We start from the raw sequence: 22,573 nt of genomic DNA on the forward strand, positions 1-22,573 counted from the left end.
CTTGGTCTTACAATGAACCATTTGATTCTTGGCCTTCATCGTGTCATAATGGTTCCTTGCTTCTATAGGTCCCCATGCTTTCACAGTTCATCCGTGGTCCTTTTGAGCCCCCTGGTGTCAAAAGGGATCCTGGGTTTATTAGCCTGCATTGGGTCACAATGTTTCCTTGCTTCTCTTAACCTCTGTGGTGTCACAATGCATCCCATGCCCATTTAGGCCACTTGGTGTTACAATGAATCATTTGATTCTTGGCCTCTAAGGTGTCATAATATTTGCATGTTTTTCTTGTGCCCCATGCTTTCACAGTTCATCCCTGGCCCTATTACAACCCCTGGTGTCACAATGGATCATTAGATTGTTAGCCTCCCTTGGGACACAATGGTTCCTTGATTCTCTTAACCTCTGTGGTGTCACAATGCATTCCAAGCCCTTTTAGGCCACTTGGTCTTACAATGAACCATTTGATTCTTGGCCTTCATCGTGTCATAATGGTTCCTTGCTTCTATAGTTCCCCATGCTGTCACAATTCATCCGTGGTCCTTTTGCGCCCCCTGGTGTCAAAAGGGATTCTTAGATTGTTAGCCTGCATTGGGTCACAATGGTTCTCTGCTTCTGTTAACCCCTGTGGTGTCACAATGCATCCCATGCCCTTTTAGGCCACTTGATGTCACAATGAATCATTTGATTCTTGGCCTCCATGGTGACATAATTGTACCAGGTTTTAATTGGTCCCCATGCTTTCACAATTCATCCCTGGCCCTTTTACAACCCCTAGGTGTCACAATGGATCATTAGATTGTTAGCCTGCATTGGGTCACAATGGTTCCTTGCTTCTCTTAACCTCTGTGGTGTCACAATGCATTCCAAGCCCTTTTAGGCCACTTGGTCTTACAATGAACCATTTGATTCTTGGCCTTCATCGCGTCATAATGGTTCCTTGCTTCTATAGGTCCCCATGCTTTCACAGTTCATCCGTGGTCCTTTTGAGCCCCCTGGTGTCAAAAGGGATCCTGGGTTTATTAGCCTGCATTGGGTCACAATGGTTCCTTGCTTCTCTTAACCTCTGTGGTGTCACAATGCATCCCATGCCCTTTTAGGCCACTTGGTGTTACAATGAATCATTTGATTCTTGGCCTCTAAGGTGTCATAATATTTGCATGTTTTTCTTGTGCCCCATGCTTTCACAATTCATCCCTGGCCCTATTACAACCCCTAGGTGTCACAATGGATCATTAGATTGTTAGCCTGCATTGGGTCACAATGGTTCCTTGATTCTCTTAACCTCTGTGGTGTCACAATGCATTCCAAGCCCTTTTAGGCCACTTGGTCTTACAATGAACCATTTGATTCTTGGCCTTCATGGTGTCATAATGGTTCCTTGCTTCTATAGGTCCCCATGCTTTCACAGTTCATCCGTGGTCCTTTTGAGCCCCCTGGTGTCAAAAGGGATTCTTAGATTGTTAGCCTGCATTGGGTCACAATGGTTCCTTGTTTCTCTTAACCCCTGTGGTGTCACAATGCATCCCATGTCCTTTTAGGCCACTTGATGTCACAATGAATCATTTGATTCTTGGCCTCCATGGTGGCATAATAGATCCTTGCTTCTATTGGTCCCCGTGCTGTAACAATCCATCCCTGGCCATTTTCGGCCCCCTGGTGTCACAAGGGATCATTAGATTGTTAGCCTGCATTGGGTCACAATGGTTCCTTGCTTCTCTTAACCCCTGTGGTGTCACAATGCATCCCATGCCCTTTTAGGCCACTTGATGTCACAATGAATCATTTGATTCTTGGCCTCCATGGTGGCATAATTGTACCAGGCTTTAATTGGGCCCCATGCTTTCACAATTCATCCCCGGCCCTTTTACGCCCCCTGGTGTCAAAAGGGATTCTTAGATTGTTAGCCTCCATTGGGTCACAATGGATCCTTGTTTCTCTTAACCCCTGTGGTGTCACAATGCATCCCATGCCCTTTTAGGCCACTTGATGTCACAATGAATCATTTGATTCTTGGCCTCCATGGTGGCATGATAGATCCATGATTCTATAGGTCCCCGTGCTGCAACAATCCATCCCTGGCCATTTTTACAGCCCCTGGTGTCAAAAGGGATTCATAGATTGTTAGCCTGCATTGGGTCGCAATGGTTCCTTGTTTCTCTTAACCCCTGTGGTGTCACAATGCATCCCATGACCTTTTAGGCCACTTGGTGTTACAATGAACCATTTGAGTCTTTGCCTTCATGGTGTCATAATGGTTCCTTGCTTCTATAGGTCCCCATGCTGTCACAGTTCATCCGTGGTCCTTTTGCGCCCCCTGGTGTCAAAAGGGATTCTTAGATTGTTAGCCTCCCTTGGGTCTCACTAGTTCCCTGCTTCTCTTAACCCCTGTGGTGTCACAATGCATCCCATGCCCTTTTAGGCCACTTGATGTCACAATGAATCATTTGATTCTTGGCCTCCATGGTGGCATAATTGTACCAGGTATTAATTGGGCCCCATGCTTTCACAATCCGTCCCTGGCCCTTTTTATACCCCCTGGTGCCACAAGGGATCATAAGATTGTTACCCTCCATTGGGTCACAATGGTTCCTTGCTTCTCTTAACCTCTGTGGTGTCACAATGCATCCCATGCCCTTTTAGGCCACTTGGTCTTACAATGAATCATTTGATTCTTGGCCTCTATGGTGTCATAATATTTGCATGTTTTTCTTGTGCCCCATGCTTTCACAATTCATCCCTGGCCCTATTACAACCCCTGGTGTCACAATGGATCATTAGATTGTTAGCCTCCCTTGGGAAACAATGGTTCTTTGCTTCTCTTAACCTCTGTGGTGTCACAATGCATTCCAAGCCCTTTTAGGCCACTTGGTCTTACAATGAACCATTTGATTCTTGGCCTTCATCGTGTCATAATGGTTCCTTGCTTCTATAGGTCCCCATGCTCTTACAGTTCATCCGTGGTCCTTTTGAGCCCCCTGGTGTCAAAAGGGATTCTTAGATTGTTAGCCTGCATTGGGTCACAATGGTTCCCTGCTTCTGTTAACCCCTGTGGTGTCACAATGCATCCCATGCCCTTTTAGGCCACTTGATGTCACAATGAATCATTTGATTCTTGGCCGCCATGGTGGCATAATAGATCCATGCTTCTATTGGTCCCCGTGCTGTAACAATCCATCCCTGGCCATTTTTACACCCCCTGGTGCCACAAGGGATCATTAGATTGTTAGCCTGCATTGGGTCACAATGGTTCCTTGCTTCTCTTAACCTCTGTGGTGTCACAATGCATTCCAAGCCCTTTTAGGCCACTTGGTCTTACAATGAACCATTTGATTCTTGGCCTTCATCGTGTCATAATGGTTCCTTGCTTCTATAGGTCCCCATGCTTTCACAGTTCATCCGTGGTCCTTTTGAGCCCCCTGGTGTCAAAAGGGATTCATAGATTGTTAGCCTGCATTGGGTCGCAATGGTTCCTTGTTTCTCTTAACCCCTGTGGTGTCACAATTCATCCCATGTCCTTTTAGGCCACTTGATGTCACAATGAATCATTTGATTCTTGGCCTCCATGGTGGCATAATAGATCCTCGCTTCTATTGGTCCCCGTGCTGTAACAATCCATCCCTGGCCATTTTCGGCCCCCTGGTGTCACAAGGGATCATTAGATTTTTAGCCTGCATTGGGTCACAATGGTTCCTTGCTTCTCTTAACCTCTGTGGTGTCACAATGCATTCCAAGCCCTTTTAGGCCACTTGGTCTTACAATGAACCATTTGATTCTTGGCCTTCATCGTGTCATAATGGTTCCTTGCTTATACAGGTCCCCGTGCTGTAACAATCCATCCCTGGCCCTTTTTATACCCCCTGGTGCCACAAGGGATCATTAGATTGTTAGTCTGCATTGGGTCACAATGGTTCCTTGCTTCTCTTAACCTCTGTGGTGTCACAATGCATTCCAAGCCCTTTTAGGCCACTTGGTCTTACAATGAACCATTTGATTCTTGGCCTTCATCGCGTCATAATGGTTCCTTGCTTCTATAGGTCCCCATGCTTTCACAGTTCATCCGTGGTCCTTTTGAGCCCCCTGGTGTCAAAAGGGATCCTGGGTTTATTAGCCTGCATTGGGTCACAATGGTTCCTTGCTTCTCTTAACCTCTGTGGTGTCACAATGCATCCCATGCCCTTTTAGGCCACTTGGTGTTACAATGAATCATTTGATTCTTGGCCTCTAAGGTGTCATAATATTTGCATGTTTTTCTTGTGCCCCATGCTTTCACAATTCATCCCTGGCCCTATTACAACCCCTAGGTGTCACAATGGATCATTAGATTGTTAGCCTGCATTGGGTCACAATGGTTCCTTGATTCTCTTAACCTCTGTGGTGTCACAATGCATTCCAAGCCCTTTTAGGCCACTTGGTCTTACAATGAACCATTTGATTCTTGGCCTTCATGGTGTCATAATGGTTCCTTGCTTCTATAGGTCCCCATGCTTTCACAGTTCATCCGTGGTCCTTTTGAGCCCCCTGGTGTCAAAAGGGATTCTTAGATTGTTAGCCTGCATTGGGTCACAATGGTTCCTTGTTTCTCTTAACCCCTGTGGTGTCACAATGCATCCCATGTCCTTTTAGGCCACTTGATGTCACAATGAATCATTTGATTCTTGGCCTCCATGGTGGCATAATAGATCCTTGCTTCTATTGGTCCCCGTGCTGTAACAATCCATCCCTGGCCATTTTCGGCCCCCTGGTGTCACAAGGGATCATTAGATTGTTAGCCTGCATTGGGTCACAATGGTTCCTTGCTTCTCTTAACCCCTGTGGTGTCACAATGCATCCCATGCCCTTTTAGGCCACTTGATGTCACAATGAATCATTTGATTCTTGGCCTCCATGGTGGCATAATTGTACCAGGCTTTAATTGGGCCCCATGCTTTCACAATTCATCCCCGGCCCTTTTACGCCCCCTGGTGTCAAAAGGGATTCTTAGATTGTTAGCCTCCATTGGGTCACAATGGATCCTTGTTTCTCTTAACCCCTGTGGTGTCACAATGCATCCCATGCCCTTTTAGGCCACTTGATGTCACAATGAATCATTTGATTCTTGGCCTCCATGGTGGCATGATAGATCCATGATTCTATAGGTCCCCGTGCTGCAACAATCCATCCCTGGCCATTTTTACAGCCCCTGGTGTCAAAAGGGATTCATAGATTGTTAGCCTGCATTGGGTCGCAATGGTTCCTTGTTTCTCTTAACCCCTGTGGTGTCACAATGCATCCCATGACCTTTTAGGCCACTTGGTGTTACAATGAACCATTTGAGTCTTTGCCTTCATGGTGTCATAATGGTTCCTTGCTTCTATAGGTCCCCATGCTGTCACAGTTCATCCGTGGTCCTTTTGCGCCCCCTGGTGTCAAAAGGGATTCTTAGATTGTTAGCCTCCCTTGGGTCTCACTAGTTCCCTGCTTCTCTTAACCCCTGTGGTGTCACAATGCATCCCATGCCCTTTTAGGCCACTTGATGTCACAATGAATCATTTGATTCTTGGCCTCCATGGTGGCATAATTGTACCAGGTATTAATTGGGCCCCATGCTTTCACAATCCGTCCCTGGCCCTTTTTATACCCCCTGGTGCCACAAGGGATCATAAGATTGTTACCCTCCATTGGGTCACAATGGTTCCTTGCTTCTCTTAACCTCTGTGGTGTCACAATGCATCCCATGCCCTTTTAGGCCACTTGGTCTTACAATGAATCATTTGATTCTTGGCCTCTATGGTGTCATAATATTTGCATGTTTTTCTTGTGCCCCATGCTTTCACAATTCATCCCTGGCCCTATTACAACCCCTGGTGTCACAATGGATCATTAGATTGTTAGCCTCCCTTGGGAAACAATGGTTCTTTGCTTCTCTTAACCTCTGTGGTGTCACAATGCATTCCAAGCCCTTTTAGGCCACTTGGTCTTACAATGAACCATTTGATTCTTGGCCTTCATCGTGTCATAATGGTTCCTTGCTTCTATAGGTCCCCATGCTCTTACAGTTCATCCGTGGTCCTTTTGAGCCCCCTGGTGTCAAAAGGGATTCTTAGATTGTTAGCCTGCATTGGGTCACAATGGTTCCCTGCTTCTGTTAACCCCTGTGGTGTCACAATGCATCCCATGCCCTTTTAGGCCACTTGATGTCACAATGAATCATTTGATTCTTGGCCGCCATGGTGGCATAATAGATCCATGCTTCTATTGGTCCCCGTGCTGTAACAATCCATCCCTGGCCATTTTTACACCCCCTGGTGCCACAAGGGATCATTAGATTGTTAGCCTGCATTGGGTCACAATGGTTCCTTGCTTCTCTTAACCTCTGTGGTGTCACAATGCATTCCAAGCCCTTTTAGGCCACTTGGTCTTACAATGAACCATTTGATTCTTGGCCTTCATCGTGTCATAATGGTTCCTTGCTTCTATAGGTCCCCATGCTTTCACAGTTCATCCGTGGTCCTTTTGAGCCCCCTGGTGTCAAAAGGGATTCATAGATTGTTAGCCTGCATTGGGTCGCAATGGTTCCTTGTTTCTCTTAACCCCTGTGGTGTCACAATTCATCCCATGTCCTTTTAGGCCACTTGATGTCACAATGAATCATTTGATTCTTGGCCTCCATGGTGGCATAATAGATCCTCGCTTCTATTGGTCCCCGTGCTGTAACAATCCATCCCTGGCCATTTTCGGCCCCCTGGTGTCACAAGGGATCATTAGATTTTTAGCCTGCATTGGGTCACAATGGTTCCTTGCTTCTCTTAACCTCTGTGGTGTCACAATGCATTCCAAGCCCTTTTAGGCCACTTGGTCTTACAATGAACCATTTGATTCTTGGCCTTCATCGTGTCATAATGGTTCCTTGCTTATACAGGTCCCCGTGCTGTAACAATCCATCCCTGGCCCTTTTTATACCCCCTGGTGCCACAAGGGATCATTAGATTGTTAGTCTGCATTGGGTCACAATGGTTCCTTGCTTCTCTTAACCTCTGTGGTGTCACAATGCATCCCATGCCCTTTTAGGCCACTTGGTGTTACAATGAATCATTTGATTCTTGGCCTCTAAGGTGTCATAATATTTGCATGTTTTTCTTGTGCCCCATGCTTTCACAATTCATCCCTGGCCCTATTACAACCCCTAGGTGTCACAATGGATCATTAGATTGTTAGCCTGCATTGGGTCACAATGGTTCCTTGCTTCTCTTAACCTCTGTGGTGTCACAATGCATTCCAAGCCCTTTTAGGCCACTTGGTCTTACAATGAACCATTTGATTCTTGGCCTTCATCGTGTCATAATGGTTCCTTGCTTCTATAGGTCCCCATGCTTTCACAGTTCATCCGTGGTCCTTTTGAGCCCCCTGGTGTCAAAAGGGGTCCTGGGTTTATTAGCCTGCATTGGGTCACAATGGTTCCTTGCTTCTCTTAACCTCTGTGGTGTCACAATGCATCCCATGCCCTTTTAGGCCACTTGGTGTTACAATGAATCATTTGATTCTTGGCCTCTATGGTGTCATAATATTTGCATGTTTTTCTTGTGCCCCATGCTTTCACAATTCATCCCTGGCCCTATTACAAACCCCGGTGTCAAAATGGATCATTAGATTGTTAGCCTGCATTGGGTCACAATGGTTCCTTGCTTCTCTTAACCTCTGTGGTGCCACAATGCATTCCAAGCCCTTTTAGGCCACTTGGTCTTACAATGAACCATTTGATTCTTGGCCTTCGTGGTGTCATAATGGTTCCTTGCTTCTATAGGTCCCCATTATGTCACAGTTCATCCGTGGTCCTTTTGCGCCCCCTGGTGGGAAAAGGGATTCTTAGATTGTTAGCCTCCCTTGGGTCACAATAGTTCCCTGCTTCTCTTAACCCCTGTGGTGTCACAATGCATCCCATGCCCTTTTAGGCCACTTGGTGTTACAATGAACAATTTGAGTCCTTGCCTTCATGGTGTCATAATGTTTCCATGTTTTTATTGGGCCACATGCTGAAACAATTCATCCCTGGCCCTATTACAACCCCTGGTGTCACAATGGATCATTAGATTGTTAGCCACCCTTGGGACACAATGGTTCTTTGCTTCTCTTAACCCCTGTGGTGTCACAATGCATCCCATGCCCTTTTAGGCCACTTGATATCACAATGAATCCTTTGATTCTTGGCCTCCGTGGTGGCATAATTGTACCAGGTTTTAATTGGGCCCCATGCTTTCACAATTCATCCGTGGACCTTTTGGGCCCCCTGGTGTCAAAAGGGATTCTTAGATTGTTAGCCTCCATTGGGTCACAATGGTTCCTTGCTTCTCTTAACCCCTGTGGTGTCACAATGCATCCCATGCCCTTTTAGGCCACTTGGTCTTACAATGAATTATTTGAGTCTTGGCCTCTATGGTGTCATAATGTTTCCATGTTTTTATTGGGCCACATGCTGTAACAATTCATCCCTGGCCCTTTTACAACACCTTGTGTGACAAGGGATCATTAGATTGTTAGCCTCCATTGGGTCACAATGGTTCCTTGCTTCTCTTAACCCCTGTGGAGTCACAATGCATCCCATGCCCGTTTAAGCCACTTGATGTCACAATGAATCATTTGATTCTTGCTTCCATGGTGTCATAATGGTTCCTTGTTTCTATTGGGCCCCATGCTGTCACAATTCATCCCAGGCCCTTTTGCGCCCCCTGGTGTCACAAGGGATTCTTAGATTGTTAGCCTCCATTGGGTCACAATGGTTCCTTGCTTCTCTTAACCCCTGTGGTGTCACAATGCATCCCATGCCCTTTTAGGCCACTTGATGTCGCAATGAATCATTTGACTCTTGGCCTCCATGGTGGCATAATAAATCCTTGCTTCTATTGGTCCCCGTGCTGTAACAATCCATCCCTGGCCCTTTTTATAACCCCTGGTGCCACAAGGGATCATTAGATTGTTTGTCTGCTTTGGGACACAATGGTTCCTTGCTTCTCTTAGCCTCTGTGGTGTCACAATGCATCCCATGCCTTTTAGGCCACTTGATGTCACAATGAATCATTTGATTCTTGGCCTCCATGGTGTCATAATATTTGCATGTTTTTATTGTGCCCCATGCTTTCACAATTCATCCCTGGCCCTATTACAACCCCTAGGTGTCACAATGGATCATTAGATTGTTAGCCTGCATTGGGTCACAATGGTTCCTTTCTTCTCTTAACCTCTGTGGTGTCACAATGCATTCCAAGCCCTTTTAGGCCACTTGGTCTTACAATGAACCATTTGATTCTTGGCCTTCATGGTGTCATAATGGTTCCTTGCTTCTATAGGTCCCCATGCTGACACAGTTCATCCGCGGACCTTTTGCGCACCCTGGTGTCAAAAGGGATTCTTAGATTGTTAGCCTGCATTGGGTTACAATGGTTCCCTGCTTCTGTTAACCCCTGTGGTGTCACAATGCATCCCATGCCCATTTAGGCCACTTGATGTCACAATGAATCATTTGATTCTTGGCCTCCATGGTGGCATAATTGTACCAGGTTTTAATTGTGCCCCATGCTCTCACAATTCATCCCTGGCCCTTTTACGCCCCCTGGTGTCAAAAGGGATTCTTAGATTGTTAGCCTCCATTGGGTCACAATGGATCCTTGCTTCTCTTAACCCCTGTGGTGTCACAATGCATCCCATGCCCTTTTAGGCCACTTGATGTCACAATGAATCATTTGATTCTTGGCCTCCATGGTGGCATAATAGATCCATGCTTCTATTGGTCCCCGTGCTGTAACAATCCATCCCTGGCCATTTTTTCACCCCCTGGTGCCACAAGGGATCATTAGATTGTTAGCCTGCATTGGGTCACGATGGTTCCTTGCTTCTCTTAACCTCTGTGGTGTCACAATGCATTCCAAGCCCTTTTAGGCCACTTGGTCTTACAATGAACCATTTGATTCTTGGCCTTCATCGTGTCATAATGGTTCCTTGCTTCTCTTAACCTCTGTGGTGTCACAATGCATCCCATGCCCTTTTAGGCCACTTGGTGTTACAATGAATCATTTGATTCTTGGCCTCTAAGGTGTCATAATATTTGCATGTTTTTCTTGTGCCCCATGCTTTCACAATTCATCCCTGGCCCTATTACAACCCCTAGGTGTCACAATGGATCATTAGATTGTTAGCCTGCATTGGGTCACAATGGTTCCTTGCTTCTCTTAACCTCTGTGGTGTCACAATGCATTCCAAGCCCTTTTAGGCCACTTGGTCTTACAATGAACCATTTGATTCTTGGCCTTCATCGTGTCATAATGGTTCCTTGCTTCTATAGGTCCCCATGCTTTCACAGTTCATCCGTGGTCCTTTTGAGCCCCCTGGTGTCAAAAGGGATTCTTAGATTGTTAGCCTGCATTGGGTCACAATGGTTCCTTGTTTCTCTTAACCCCTGTGGTGTCACAATGCATCCCATGTCCTTTTAGGCCACTTGATGTCACAATGAATCATTTGATTCTTGGCCTCCATGGTGGCATAATAGATCCTTGCTTCTATTGGTCCCCGTGCTGTAACAATCCATCCCTGGCCATTTTCGGCCCCCTGGTGTCACAAGGGATCATTAGATTGTTAGCCTGCATTGGGTCACAATGGTTCCTTGCTTCTCTTAACCCCTGTGGTGTCACAATGCATCCCATGCCCTTTTAGGCCACTTGATGTCACAATGAATCATTTGATTCTTGGCCTCCATGGTGGCATAATTGTACCAGGTTTTAATTGGGCCCCATGCTTTCAAAATTCATCCCTGGCCCTTTTACGCCCCCTGGTGTCAAAAGGGATTCTTAGATTGTTAGCCTGCATTGGGTCACAATGGTTCCTTGTTTCTCTTAACCCCTGTGGTGTCACAATGCATCCCATGCCCTTTTAGGCCACTTGATGTCACAATGAATCATTTGATTCTTGGCCTCCATGGTGGCATAATAGATCCTTGCTTCTATTGGTCCCCGTGCTGTAACAATCCATCCCTGGCCCTTTTTATACCCCCTGGTGCCACAAGGGATCATTAGATTGTTAGCCTGCATTGGGTCACAATGGATCCTTGCTTCTCTTAACCCCTGTGGTGTCACAATGCATCCCATGCCCTTTTAGGCCACTTGATGTCACAATGAATCATTTGATTCTTGGCTGCCATGGTGGCATAATAGATCCATGCTTCTATTGGTCCCCGTGCTGTAACAATACATCCCTGGCCATTTTTACACCCCCTGGTGCCACAAGGGATCATTAGATTGTTAGCCTGCATTGGGTCACAATGGTTCCTTGCTTCTCTTAACCTCTGTGGTGTCACAATGCATTCCAAGCCCTTTTAGGCCACTTGGTCTTACAATGAACCATTTGATTCTTGGCCTTCATCGTGTCATAATGGTTCCTTGCTTCTATAGGTCCCCGTGCTGTAACAATCCATCCCTGGCCCTTTTTATACCCCCTGGTGCCACAAGGGATCATTAGATTGTTAGTCTGCATTGGGTCACAATGGTTCCTTGCTTCTCTTAACCTCTGTGGTGTCACAATGCATCCCATGCCCTTTTAGGCCACTTGGTGTTACAATGAATCATTTTATTCTTGGCCTCTAAGGTGTCATAATATTTGCATGTTTTTCTTGTGCCCCATGCTTTCACAATTCATCCCTGGCCCTATTACAACCCCTAGGTGTCACAATGGATCATTAGATTGTTAGCCTGCATTGGGTCACAATGGTTCCTTGCTTCTCTTAACCTCTGTGGTGTCACAATGCATTCCAAGCCCTTTTAGGCCACTTGGTCTTACAATGAACCATTTGATTCTTGGCCTTCATCGTGTCATAATGGTTCCTTGCTTCTATAGGTCCCCATGCTTTCACAGTTCATCCGCGGTCCTTTTGAGCCCCCTGGTGTCAAAAGGGGTCCTGGGTTTATTAGCCTGCATTGGGTCACAATGGTTCCTTGCTTCTCTTAACCTCTGTGGTGTCACAATGCATCCCATGCCCTTTTAGGCCACTTGGTGTTACAATGAATCATTTGATTCTTGGCCTCTATGGTGTCATAATATTTGCATGTTTTTCTTGTGCCCCATGCTTTCACAATTCATCCCTGGCCCTATTACAAACCCCGGTGTCAAAATGGATCATTAGATTGTTAGCCGGCATTGGGTCACAATGGTTCCTTGCTTCTCTTAACCTCTGTGGTGCCACAATGCATTCCAAGCCCTTTTAGGCCACTTGGTCTTACAATGAACCATTTGATTCTTGGCCTTCATGGTGTCATAATGGTTCCTTGCTTCTATAGGTCCCCATTATGTCACAGTTCATCCGTGGTCCTTTTGCGCCCCCTGGTGGGAAAAGGGATTCTTAGATTGTTAGCCTCCCTTGGGTCACAATAGTTCCCTGCTTCTCTTAACCCCTGTGGTGTCACAATGCATCCCATGCCCTTTTAGGCCACTTGATGTCACAATGAATCATTTGATTCTTGGCCTCCATGGTGGCATAATTGTAACAGGTATTAATTGGGCCCCATGCTTTCACAATCCGACCCTGGCCCTTTTTATACCCCCTGGTGCCACAAGGGATCATTAGATTGTTAGCCTGCATTGGGTCACAATGGTTCCTTGCTTCTCTTAGCCCCTGTGGTGTCACAATGCATCCCATGCCCTTTTAGGCCACTTGGTGTTACAATGAACAATTTGAGTCCTTGCCTTCATGGTGTCATAATGTTTCCATGTTTTTATTGGGCCACATGCTGTAACAATTCATCCCTGGCCCTATTACAACCCCTGGTGTCACAATGGATCATTAGATTGTTAGCCTCCCTTGGGACACAATGGTTCTTTGCTTCTCTTAACCCCTGTGGTGTCACAATGCATCCCATGCCCTTTTAGGCCACTTGATATCACAATGAATCCTTTGATTCTTGGCCTCCGTGGTGGCATAATTGTACCAGGTTTTAATTGGTCCCCATGCTTTCACAATTCATCCCTGGCCCTTTTACAACCCCTAGGTGTCACAATGGATCATTAGATTGTTAGCCTGCATTGGGTCACAATGGTTCCTTGCTTCTCTTAACCTCTGTGGTGTCACAATGCATTCCAAGCCCTTTTAGGCCACTTGGTCTTACAATGAACCATTTGATTCTTGGCCTTCATCGTGTCATAATGGTTCCTTGCTTCTATAGGTCCCCATGCTTTCACAGTTCATCCGTGGTCCTTTTGAGCCCCCTGGTGTCAAAAGGGATCCTGGGTTTATTAGCCTGCATTGGGTCACAATGGTTCCTTGCTTCTCTTAACCTCTGTGGTGTCACAATGCATCCCATGCCCTTTTAGGCCACTTGGTGTTACAATGAATCATTTGATTCTTGGCCTCTAAGGTGTCATAATATTTGCATGTTTTTCTTGTGCCCCATGCTTTCACAATTCATCCCTGGCCCTATTACAACCCCTAGGTGTCACAATGGATCATTAGATTGTTAGCCTCCCTTGGGTCACAATAGTTCCCTGCTTCTCTTAACCCCTGTGGTGTCACAATGCATCCCATGCCCTTTTAGGCCACTTGATATCACAATGAATCCTTTGATTCTTGGCCTCCGTGGTGGCATAATTGTACCAGGTTTTAATTGGTCCCCATGCTTTCACAATTCATCCCTGGCCCTATTACAACCCCTAGGTGTCACAATGGATCATTAGATTGTTAGCCTGCATTGGGTCACAATGGTTCCTTGCTTCTCTTAACCTCTGTGGTGTCACAATGCATTCCAAGCCCTTTTAGGCCACTTGGTCTTACAATGAACCATTTGATTCTTGGCCTTCATCGTGTCATAATGGTTCCTTGCTTCTATAGGTCCCCATGCTTTCACAGTTCATCCGTGGTCCTTTTGAGCCCCCTGGTGTCAAAAGGGATTCTTAGATTGTTAGCCTGCATTGGGTCACAATGGTTCCTTGCTTCTCTTAACCCCTGTGGTGTCACAATGCATCCCATGCCCTTTTAGGCCACTTGATGTCACAATGAATCATTTGATTCTTGGCCTCCATGGTGGCATAATTGTACCAGGTTTTAATTGGGCCCCATGCTTTCACAATTCATCCCCGGCCCTTTTACGCCCCCTGGTGTCAAAAGGGATTCTTAGATTGTTAGCCTCCATTGGGTCACAATGGATCCTTGTTTCTCTTAACCCCTGTGGTGTCACAATGCATCCCATGCCCTTTTAGGCCACTTGATGTCACAATGAATCATTTGATTCTTGGCCTCCATGGTGGCATGATAGATCCATGATTCTATAGGTCCCCGTGCTGCAACAATCCATCCCCGGCCATTTTTTCACCCCCTGGTGCCACAAGGGATCATTAGATTGTTAGCCTGCATTGGGTCACAATGGTTCCTTGCTTCTCTTAGCCCCTGTGGTGTCACAATGCATCCCATGACCTTTTAGGCCACTTGGTGTTACAATGAACCATTTGAGTCTTTGCCTTCATGGTGTCATAATGGTTCCTTGCTTCTATAGGTCCCCATGCTGTCACAGTTCATCCGTGGAACTTTTGCGCCCCCTGGTGTCAAAAGGGATTCATAGATTGTTAGCCTCCCTTGGGTCTCACTAGTTCCCTGCTTCTCTTAACCCCTGTGGTGTCACAATGCATCCCATGCCCTTTTAGGCCACTTGATGTCACAATGAATCATTTGATTCTTGGCCGCCATGGTGGCATAATAGATCCATGCTTCTATTGGTCCCCGTGCTGTAACAATACATCCCTGGCCATTTTTACACCCCCTGGTGCCACAAGGGATCATTAGATTGTTAGCCTGCATTGGGTCACAATGGTTCCTTGCTTCTCTTAACCTCTGTGGTGTCACAATGCATTCCAAGCCCTTTTAGGCCACTTGGTCTTACAATGAACCATTTGATTCTTGGCCTTCATCGTGTCATAATGGTTCCTTGCTTCTATAGGTCCCCGTGCTGTAACAATCCATCCCTGGCCCTTTTTATACCCCCTGGTGCCACAAGGGATCATTAGATTGTTAGTCTGCATTGGGTCACAATGGTTCCTTGCTTCTCTTAACCTCTGTGGTGTCACAATGCATCCCATGCCCTTTTAGGCCACTTGGTGTTACAATGAATCATTTGATTCTTGGCCTCTAAGGTGTCATAATATTTGCATGTTTTTCTTGTGCCCCATGCTTTCACAATTCATCCCTGGCCCTATTACAACCCCTAGGTGTCACAATGGATCATTAGATTGTTAGCCTGCATTGGGTCACAATGGTTCCTTGCTTCTCTTAACCTCTGTGGTGTCACAATGCATTCCAAGCCCTTTTAGGCCACTTGGTCTTACAATGAACCATTTGATTCTTGGCCTTCATCGTGTCATAATGGTTCCTTGCTTCTATAGGTCCCCATGCTTTCACAGTTCATCCGTGGTCCTTTTGAGCCCCCTGGTGTCAAAAGGGGTCCTGGGTTTATTAGCCTGCATTGGGTCACAATGGTTCCTTGCTTCTCTTAACCTCTGTGGTGTCACAATGCATCCCATGCCCTTTTAGGCCACTTGGTGTTACAATGAATCATTTGATTCTTGGCCTCTATGGTGTCATAATATTTGCATGTTTTTCTTGTGCCCCATGCTTTCACAATTCATCCCTGGCCCTATTACAAACCCCGGTGTCAAAATGGATCATTAGATTGTTAGCCTGCATTGGGTCACAATGGTTCCTTGCTTCTCTTAACCTCTGTGGTGCCACAATGCATTCCAAGCCCTTTTAGGCCACTTGGTCTTACAATGAACCATTTGATTCTTGGCCTTCATGGTGTCATAATGGTTCCTTGCTTCTATAGGTCCCCATTATGTCACAATTCATCCGTGGTCCTTTTGCGCCCCCTGGTGGGAAAAGGGATTCTTAGATTGTTAGCCTCCCTTGGGTCACAATAGTTCCCTGCTTCTCTTAACCCCTGTGGTGTCACAATGCATCCCATGCCCTTTTAGGCCACTTGATGTCACAATGAATCATTTGATTCTTGGCCTCCATGGTGGCATAATTGTAACAGGTATTAATTGGGCCCCATGCTTTCACAATCCGACCCTGGCCCTTTTTATACCCCCTGGTGCCACAAGGGATCATTAGATTGTTAGCCTGCATTGGGTCACAATGGTTCCTTGCTTCTCTTAGCCCCTGTGGTGTCACAATGCATCCCATGCCCTTTTAGGCCACTTGGTGTTACAATGAACAATTTGAGTCCTTGCCTTCATGGTGTCATAATGTTTCCATGTTTTTATTGGGCCACATGCTGTAACAATTCATCCCTGGCCCTATTACAACCCCTGGTGTCACAATGGATCATTAGATTGTTAGCCTCCCTTGGGACACAATGGTTCTTTGCTTCTCTTAACCCCTGTGGTGTCACAATGCATCCCATGCCCTTTTAGGCCACTTGATATCACAATGAATCCTTTGATTCTTGGCCTCCGTGGTGGCATAATTGTACCAGGTTTTAATTGGTCCCCATGCTTTCACAATTCATCCCTGGCCCTTTTACAACCCCTAGGTGTCACAATGGATCATTAGATTGTTAGCCTGCATTGGGTCACAATGGTTCCTTGCTTCTCTTAACCTCTGTGGTGTCACAATGCATTCCAAGCCCTTTTAGGCCACTTGGTCTTACAATGAACCATTTGATTCTTGGCCTTCATCGTGTCATAATGGTTCCTTGCTTCTATAGGTCCCCATGCTTTCACAGTTCATCCGTGGTCCTTTTGAGCCCCCTGGTGTCAAAAGGGATTCTTAGATTGTTAGCCTGCATTGGGTCACAATGGTTCCTTGTTTCTCTTAACCCCTGTGGTGTCACAATGCATCCCATGTCCTTTTAGGCCACTTGATGTCACAATGAATCATTTGATTCTTGGCCTCCATGGTGGCATAATAGATCCTTGCTTCTATTGGTCCCCGTGCTGTAACAATCCATCCCTGGCCATTTTCCGCCCCCTGGTGTCACAAGGGATCATTAGATTGTTAGCCTGCATTGGGTCACAATGGTTCCTTGCTTCTCTTAACCCCTGTGGTGTCACAATGCATCCCATGCCCTTTTAGGCCACTTGATGTCACAATGAATCATTTGATTCTTGGCCTCCATGGTGGCATAATAGATCCTTGCTTCTATTGGTCCCCGTGCTGTAACAATCCATCCCTGGCCCTTTTTATACCCCCTGGTGCCACAAGGGATCATTAGATTGTTAGCCTGCATTGGGTCACAATGGATCCTTGCTTCTCTTAACCCCTGTGGTGTCACAATGCATCCCATGCCCTTTTAGGCCACTTGATGTCACAATGAATCATTTGATTCTTGGCCGCCATGGTGGCATAATAGATCCATGCTTCTATTGGTCCCCGTGCTGTAACAATACATCCCTGGCCATTTTTACACCCCCTGGTGCCACAAGGGATCATTAGATTGTTAGCCTGCATTGGGTCACAATGGTTCCTTGCTTCTCTTAACCTCTGTGGTGTCACAATGCATTCCAAGCCCTTTTAGGCCACTTGGTCTTACAATGAACCATTTGATTCTTGGCCTTCATCGTGTCATAATGGTTCCTTGCTTCTATAGGTCCCCGTGCTGTAACAATCCATCCCTGGCCCTTTTTATACCCCCTGGTGCCACAAGGGATCATTAGATTGTTAGCCTGCATTGGGTCACAATGGTTCCTTGCTTCTCTTAGCCCCTGTGGTGTCACAATGCATCCCATGCCCTTTTAGGCCACTTGGTGTTACAATGAACAATTTGAGTCCTTGCCTTCATGGTGTCATAATGTTTCCATGTTTTTATTGGGCCACATGCTGTAACAATGCATCCCTGGCCCTATTACAACCCCTGGTGTCACAATGGATCATTAGATTGTTAGCCTCCCTTGGGACACAATGGTTCTTTGCTTCTCTTAACCCCTGTGGTGTCACAATGCATCCCATGCCCTTTTAGGCCACTTGATATCACAATGAATCCTTTGATTCTTGGCCTCCGTGGTGGCATAATTGTACCAGGTTTTAATTGGTCCCCATGCTTTCACAATTCATCCCTGGGCCTTTTACAACCCCTAGGTGTCACAATGGATCATTAGATTGTTAGCCTGCATTGGGTCACAATGGTTCCTTGCTTCTCTTAACCTCTGTGGTGTCACAATGCATTCCAAGCCCTTTTAGGCCACTTGGTCTTACAATGAACCATTTGATTCTTGGCCTTCATCGTGTCATAATGGTTCCTTGCTTCTATAGGTCCCCATGCTTTCACAGTTCATCCGTGGTCCTTTTGAGCCCCCTGGTGTCAAAAGGGATTCTTAGATTGTTAGCCTGCATTGGGTCACAATGGTTCCTTGTTTCTCTTAACCCCTGTGGTGTCACAATGCATCCCATGCCCTTTTAGGCCACTTGATGTCACAATGAATCATTTGATTCTTGGCCTCCATGGTGGCATAATAGATCCATGCTTCTATTGGTCCCCGTGCTGTAACAATCCATCCCTGGCCATTTTCGGCCCCCTGGTGTCACAAGGGATCATTAGATTGTTAGCCTGCATTGGGTCACAATGGTTCCTTGCTTCTCTTAACCCCTGTGGTGTCACAATGCATCCCATGCCCTTTTAGGCCACTTGATGTCACAATGAATCATTTGATTCTTGGCCTCCATGGTGGCATAATTGTACCAGGTTTTAATTGGGCCCCATGCTTTCACAATTCATCCCCGGCCCTTTTGAGCCCCCTGGTGTCAAAAGGGATTCTTAGATTGTTAGCCTCCATTGGGTCACAATGGATCCTTGTTTCTCTTAACCCGTGTGGTGTCACAATGCATCCCATGCCCTTTTAGGCCACTTGATGTCACAATGAACCATTTGATTCTTGGCCTCCATGGTGGCATGATAGATCCATGATTCTATAGGTCCCCGTGCTGCAACAATCCATCCCTGGCCATTTTTACACCCCCTGGTGCCACAAGGGATCATTAGATTGTTAGCCTGCATTGGGTCACAATGGTTCCTTGCTTCTCTTAGCCCCTGTGGTGTCACAATGCATCCCATGACCTTTTAGGCCACTTGGTGTTACAATGAACCATTTGAGTCTTTGCATTCATGGTGTCATAATGGTTCCTTGCTTCTATAGGTCCCCATGCTGTCACAGTTCATCCGTGGTCCTTTTGCGCCCCCTGGTGTCAAAAGGGATTCTTAGATTGTTAGCCTCCCTTGGGTCTCACTAGTTCCCTGCTTCTCTTAACCCCTGTGGTGTCACAATGCATCCCATGCCCTTTTAGGCCACTTGATGTCACAATGAATCATTTGATTCTTGGCCTCCATGGTGGCATAATTGTACCAGGTATTAATTGGGCCCCATGCTTTCACAATCCGTCCCTGGCCCTTTTTATACCCCCTGGTGCCACAAGGGATCATAAGATTGTTAGCCTCCATTGGGTCACAATGGTTCCTTGCTTCTCTTAACCTCTGTGGTGTCACAATGCATCCCATGCCCTTTTAGGCCACTTGGTCTTACAATGAATCATTTGATTCTTGGCCTCTATGGTGTCATAATATTTGCATGTTTTTCTTGTTCCCCATGCTTTCACAATTCATCCCTGGCCCTATTACAACCCCTGGTGTCACAATGGATCATTAGATTGTTAGCCTCCCTTGGGAAACAATGGTTCTTTGCTTCTCTTAACCTCTGTGGTGTCACAATGCATTCCAAGCCCTTTTAGGCCCCTTGGTCTTACAATGAACCATTTGATTCTTGGCCTTCATGGTGTCATAATGGTTCCTTGCTTCTATAGGTCCCCATGCTTTCACAGTTCATCCGTGGTCCTTTTGAGCCCCCTGGTGTCAAAAGGGATTCTTAGATTGTTAGCCTGCATTGGGTCGCAATGGTTCCTTGTTTCTCTTAACCCCTGTGGTGTCACAATGCATCCCATGTCCTTTTAGGCCACTTGATGTCACAATGAATCATTTGATTCTTGGCCGCCATGGATGCATAATAGATCCTCGCTTCTATTGGTCCCCGTGCTGTAACAATCCATCCCTGGCCATTTTCGGCCCCCTGGTGTCACAAGGGATCATTAGATTTTTAGCCTGCATTGGGTCACAATGGTTCCTTGCTTCTCTTAACCCCTGTGGTGTCACAATGCATCCCATGCCCTTTTAGGCCACTTGATGTCACAATGAATCATTTGATTCTTGGCCTCCATGGTGGCATAATTGTACCAGGTTTTAATTGGGCCCCATGCTTTCACAATTCATCCCTGGCCCTTTTACGCCCCCTGGTGTCAAAAGGGATTCTTAGATTGTTAGCCTGCATTGGGTCACAATGGTTCCTTGTTTCTCTTAACCCCTGTGGTGTCACAATGCATCCCATGCCCTTTTAGGCCACTTGATGTCACAATGAATCATTTGATTCTTGGCCTCCATGGTGGCATAATAGATCCTTGCTTCTATTGGTCCCCGTGCTGTAACAATCCATCCCTGGCCCTTTTTATACCCCCTGGTGCCACAAGGGATCATTAGATTGTTAGCCTGCATTGGGTCACAATGGATCCTTGCTTCTCTTAACCCCTGTGGTGTCACAATGCATCCCATGCCCTTTTAGGCCACTTGATGTCACAATGAATCATTTGATTCTTGGCCGCCATGGTGGCATAATAGATCCATGCTTCTATTGGTCCCCGTGCTGTAACAATCCATCCCTGGCCATTTTTACACCCCCTGGTGCCACAAGGGATCATTAGATTGTTAGCCTGCATTGGGTCACAATGGTTCCTTGCTTCTCTTAACCTCTGTGGTGTCACAATGCATTCCAAGCCCTTTTAGGCCACTTGGTCTTACAATGAACCATTTGATTCTTGGCCTTCATCGTGTCATAATGGTTCCTTGCTTCTATAGGTCCCCGTGCTGTGACAATCCATCCCTGGCCCTTTTTATACCCCCTGGTGCCACAAGGGATCATTAGATGGTTAGTCTGCATTGGGTCACAATGGTTCCTTGCTTCTCTTAACCTCTGTGGTGTCACAATGCATCCCATGCCCTTTTAGGCCACTTGGTGTTACAATGAATCATTTGATTCTTGGCCTCTAAGGTGTCATAATATTTGCATGTTTTTCTTGTGCCCCATGCTTTCACAATTCATCCCTGGCCCTATTACAACCCCTAGGTGTCACAATGGATCATTAGATTGTTAGCCTGCATTGGGTCACAATGGTTCCTTGCTTCTCTTAACCTCTGTGGTGTCACAATGCATTCCAAGCCCTTTTAGGCCACTTGGTCTTACAATGAACCATTTGATTCTTGGCCTTCATGGTGTCATAAAGGTTCCTTGCTTCTATAGGTCCCCATGCTTTCACAGTTCATCCGTGGTCCTTTTGAGCCCCCTGGTGTCAAAAGGGGTCCTGGGTTTATTAGCCTGCATTGGGTCACAATGGTTCCTTGCTTCTCTTAACCTCTGTGGTGTCACAATGCATCCCATGCCCTTTTAGGCCACTTGGTGTTACAATGAATCATTTGATTCTTGGCCTCTATGGTGTCATAATATTTGCATGTTTTTCTTGTGCCCCATGCTTTCACAATTCATCCCTGGCCCTATTACAAACCCCGGTGTCAAAATGGATCATTAGATTGTTAGCCTGCATTGGGTCACAATGGTTCCTTGCTTCTCTTAACCTCTGTGGTGCCACAATGCATTCCAAGCCCTTTTAGGCCACTTGGTCTTACAATGAACCATTTGATTCTTGGCCTTCATGGTGTCATAATGGTTCCTTGCTTCTATAGGTCCCCATTATGTCACAATTCATCCGTGGTCCTTTTGCGCCCCCTGGTGGGAAAAGGGATTCTTAGATTGTTAGCCTCCCTTGGGTCACAATAGTTCCCTGCTTCTCTTAACCCCTGTGGTGTCACAATGCATCCCATGCCCTTTTAGGCCACTTGATGTCACAATGAATCATTTGATTCTTGGCCTCCATGGTGGCATAATTGTACCAGGTTTTAATTGGGCCCCATGCTTTCACAATCCGACCCTGGACCTTTTTATACCCCCTGGTGCCACAAGGGATCATTAGATTGTTAGCCTGCATTGGGTCACAATGGTTCCTTGCTTCTCTTAGCCCCTGTGGTGTCACAATGCATCCCATGCCCTTTTAGGCCACTTGGTGTTACAATGAACAATTTGAGTCCTTGCCTTCATGGTGTCATAATGTTTCCATGTTTTTATTGGGCCACATGCTGTAACAATTCATCCCTGGCCCTATTACAACCCCTGGTGTCACAATGGATCATTAGATTGTTAGCCTCCCTTGGGACACAATGGTTCTTTGCTTCTCTTAACCCCTGTGGTGTCACAATGCATCCCATGCCCTTTTAGGCCACTTGATATCACAATGAATCCTTTGATTCTTGGCCTCCGTGGTGGCATAATTGTACCAGGTTTTAATTGGTCCCCATGCTTTCACAATTCATCCCTGGCCCTTTTACAACCCCTAGGTGTCACAATGGATCATTAGATTGTTAGCCTGCATTGGGTCACAATGGTTCCTTGCTTCTCTTAACCTCTGTGGTGTCACAATGCATTC

Source organism: Cinclus cinclus, unplaced genomic scaffold (assembly GCF_963662255.1).
Source record: "Cinclus cinclus unplaced genomic scaffold, bCinCin1.1 SCAFFOLD_44, whole genome shotgun sequence".
NCBI lineage: Eukaryota > Metazoa > Chordata > Aves > Passeriformes > Cinclidae > Cinclus > Cinclus cinclus.